Raw genomic sequence first — 4,040 nt, 5'->3', positions numbered from 1 at the left:
CAGGTCTGTTACAACAGGTCGCTCATCCACTGGCTGGAGTAGGATGGCCAGTGCACGCACATCTTCCAACGGCAACGGTCATCTCATCAAGGATGACATAAATGTMCWTTCCCTCAACAGCATCACCCTCATATTGTKGATAGAGCTCTGGTAGGTACTCTGATCGCTGATAGTACGGCGCTGGGGTAGACCCTCCCTGCTTGCAGTGTTTCTTYRGAAATGTGGAGAACTTGGGCCCCTTCTCAAGAGGTATATCTGCTTTTATTAATGTTCTTGTGAAGTCCAAGGTGAASTCCTTTCTCTCAGCTGTGGAGGGGKTCTTTGCCAGACAGTCTTGTTTAGACTGAAAATTATTTAGAAAGTAAAGAACAATGGTTAAATTTGGTAAATTAGGAATTCTCAGGTTGAGTTCAATGGCAGGCCTACAGTGGATCTCAAGCTTTGAAGCTAAGCACACTCTCTCCTAAAGCATGACACACATGCACACAGCCCATAAACCTGACACAGAAGCCTGGAACACACAGACAGAGCCCATAAACCTGACAGTATGTCTCACACAAAAACCTTTCCAAACAATGACAGTTAACTACAAAAAGTCACACAAAAGTCACAAAAATGATGTCTGTGACTTGCTGCTTTTGTAATTCCTAACTTGTCACTTGTTTTGATAACTCCACCATGTCACTTTGACTAACTTGTTAGCTAGCGAGATACCTTAAATGACRTGATGGAGTGACAACATGGGAAGCTTGCCTACCTAACATTAGCTAGCTAACTTGCCACTATGTAGATACAGCCAAAATTGTAATTGTCAAGAACAGATATTATCTAACCTGAGCAAACCTAGTAGCAAGTTAATATATCTGTATCTAGCTAAAGCATCAGAATGCTTACCTGGTCCACTAGACCTATTGTTGTGTTGGAGTGTCCTCAGGTGAGCCACCGCAGTTTGACCCCGTATGTAGACATTTGAATGCTGACAGACTTTKCAGAACAGTACTCCTCCATCCTCGTACAGTTCAACTGGAAACTCCCTGGCCCTGTCCCTGGCTGTTATTCTGGTTGCCAAGTGTTCACTCATCAGCTCCTCTGCTGTAAATCTGGGCATTTTTTGTTGTTAGATACTTCTCTTCTGAGACAGCTGTCATTCATTCACAGAGCTGTCTACCCTGTGGCTCTCACTCACACAGGGGAGGGGCTACGGTGAGGAGAATGGGCTACACCTCTGGCTACACTTTTCGGTGATTGAAATACATAAATGAAAACAGATGAAACTTAAATTCAACCAGTTAATTGAATGACCTTTGCGATCAGCTGTCAGTTTACTTTTAGCTTTAGAATCATGTGCATTCTATTAGGCCTCACTCCCCCTATCTGAGATATCTACTGCAGCCCTCATCCTCCACATACAACACCCGTTCTGCCAGTCGCATTTTGTTAAAGGTCCCCAAAGCACACACATCCCTGGGCCGCTCCTCTTTTGAGTTTGCTGCAGCTAGCGACTGGAACGAGCTGCAACAAAAATCAAACTAGACAGTTTTATCTCCATCTCTACATGCAAAGACTCAGTCATGGACACTCACTGACAGTTGTGGCTGTTTTGTRTGATGTATTGTTGTCTACCTTCTTGCCCTTGTGCTGTTGTCTGTGCCCAATAACGTTTGTACYATGTTTTGTGCTGCTACCATGTTGTGTTGTTACCATGCCGTGTAGTCATGTGTTGCTGTTGTCTTTGGTCTCTTTTTATGTCGTGTCTGATGGGTGTTTTGTCCCATATTTTTAATCCCAGCCCGTCCCCGCAAGAGGCCTCTCCTTGTTCGGGCAACGTTCSGCGGTCGAAGTCACCGGTCTTCTAGCCATCRCCGATCCACCTTTCATTTGTTTTGTCTTGTCTTCCCACACACCTGGTTTCAATTCCATCAATTACATGTTGTGTATTTAACCCTCTGTTACCCCCATGTCCTTGTCCGGTATTGTTTATTGTAAGTGCTTGTGAACGTTATGTCTGGGGTTTTTGTCCAATTGTATATATTGTTTTTGTTCACTGTGATTTTTATCATTAAACTGCGCCGTTGTAACACAGTCTTTGCTCTCCTGCGCCTGACTTCTCTACTGCCAGTATGCACGCCTTACAGTCATTGTAAATAAGAATKTGTTCTTAACTGACTTGCCTAGTTAAATAAAGGTTTTTWAAAAACTGGTTTATCGGCAAGTCCCACTGCACAATGTAAAATGTCCTAGAGGTTAAGTGTTGGCCCAGTAATCCCAAGCCAACTAGGTGAAAAGTCTGTTAAATCGACTAAACCAAATCAATAAGGGTGCCAAATACAAATTAAATAAAACAGTTAAAATCAATAACTAAATCTAAAACCCAGTTGCGCCCAGTGCTGTCAAAGAAACACAACCATGCACACCAGAAATTATACCAGCAACTCTACAACTACAGCAAATCTTCCCTTCGCGTTACATGTACGTTGGCCTCCACTCTTCCACCACACATAGTAACGTTTGKGACAAGCTCACCGGACGCCCAGGAGTTGACAGGCTCTGTCGAACTCCCAGTGATACGTGGCCGCTCGTCTGCTTCTCATCCGTACTTCGTAGCTGACTGGATTGGTARCTAACTGGCTGTGGCAATTTAGTGTGCATCGTCTGCCAGGAGCATGGAGTGTGTGGTCAATCACTGTTTACAGCATTTCTAAATCCTCCTACCTAACTTCAGAGAAAATAAAAAAAGAGCCCTATTAATTTCTAATAGACCCTCCCACATCCCTAAAATCMCTTCCAACCACTCCCCCCCAACCCTGTCTAACCTCATTGACCCTACACTTCAATCTTTCCCTCTTTTCAACATACCTACAACAATATAACACATGCTCCACCATTTCATCGATCATACACTCCAGACACAAAMCATTCACATGCTTGCCAACCAGWTGTAATGATGAGTTCAATGTACAATGTCCTAAGCGCAATCAAGCAAACACTACCTCTTCCATCCCTAATCTGACCTTTGAATCTTGGTCCACTGACCTTTCTTTGGAGGGCATATAAATGCCAGCGCTTGCACTTGGGTCTCTGTCAGAATGATACAGTCTCTTCTATTTCAAGGGAACCGCCACTGGCTGCAGGTGTATCAACTCAGGTAATCACCACGCAMCCTAACTATGAGACGGGGCTCACATTCAGGGATGAAAAAGGGGCAGGTCAAACAGAACAAAAGACACGTTGTAACTCGCACATACAACACATCATATCCCCCTTTTTATCAGTGGTGTAAAGTACTTAAGTACATTTACGTCATTTAGCAGACGCTCTTATCCAGAGCGACTTACAAATTGGAAAGTTCATACATATTCATCCTGGTCCCCCCATGGGAATTGAACCCACAACCCTGGCGTTGCAAGCGCCATGCTCTACCAACTGAGCCACACGGGACCAAAGTAAAAATACTTTAAAGTATTACTTAAGTAGTTTTGGGGGTATCTGTACTTTATATTACTATTTATATTTTTGACAACTTTTACTTTTAGTTCACTACATTCCTAAAGAAAATAATGTACTTTTTACTCCATATATTTTCCTTGACAACCAAAAGTACTCATTACATGTTGAATGCTTAGCAGGACAGGAAAATGATCCAATTCATGCACCCCTACTGCCTCTAATCTGTCAGACTCACTAAACACACATGTATCTTGTGTAAATGATGTCTGAGTGTTGGAGTGTGCCCCTGGCTATCCGTACATTTAAAAAACAAGAAAATTGAACCCTATCCTGCTGTAAAGAACCCTTTTGGAACCCTTTTTCTCTAGCTCCTTGGGTTTCTGTTGCTCCTTGGGTTTCTGTTGCTCCTTGGGTTTCTGTTGCTCCTTGGGTTTCTGTTGCTCCTTGGGTTTCTGTTGCTCCACACCCACATGTATCTTGTGTAAATGATGTCATTGAGTGTTGGAGTGTGCCCTGGCTATCCGTACATTTAAACAAGAAAATTGAACCCTATCCTGCTGTAAAGAACCTTTTGGAACCCTTTTTCTCTAGCT

The sequence above is a fragment of the Salvelinus sp. IW2-2015 genome, linkage group LG30 (assembly GCF_002910315.2).
Source record: "Salvelinus sp. IW2-2015 linkage group LG30, ASM291031v2, whole genome shotgun sequence".
NCBI lineage: Eukaryota > Metazoa > Chordata > Actinopteri > Salmoniformes > Salmonidae > Salvelinus > Salvelinus sp. IW2-2015.
Note: the sequence above shows the minus strand (reverse complement) of the source record.